The sequence below is a fragment of the Octopus bimaculoides genome, chromosome 3 (assembly GCF_001194135.2).
Source record: "Octopus bimaculoides isolate UCB-OBI-ISO-001 chromosome 3, ASM119413v2, whole genome shotgun sequence".
Taxonomy (NCBI): Eukaryota; Metazoa; Mollusca; class Cephalopoda; order Octopoda; family Octopodidae; genus Octopus; species Octopus bimaculoides.
Window position 1 is genome coordinate 52,957,078 of NC_068983.1, and position 302 is coordinate 52,957,379.

The window sequence follows — 302 nt, forward strand, 5'->3', positions numbered from 1 at the left end:
ATCTTAACTGAATGGAAGTCTTATCATCTACATTGCTTTGTCTTGGTATAAAAGATGGACTACAGCAAATATTCTGCTTTATACCACAGATTTGCTTGTCAGTTGTTTGACCATAACCAGTTGAACATGTCCCTGGTGGCTGACAATATGTGCATCTCAGATCATGAGCAGAAGTAGTGGAAGTGTACCATAGCCATGTGTTGAGAGGAATTCTTTGGGGTTTGGATAATTCACCTTTCAATACACTGTCTAGTTTAAAAAGCCATATCAGATGCCATGATGGATCTAAGATGCAAGCGCAA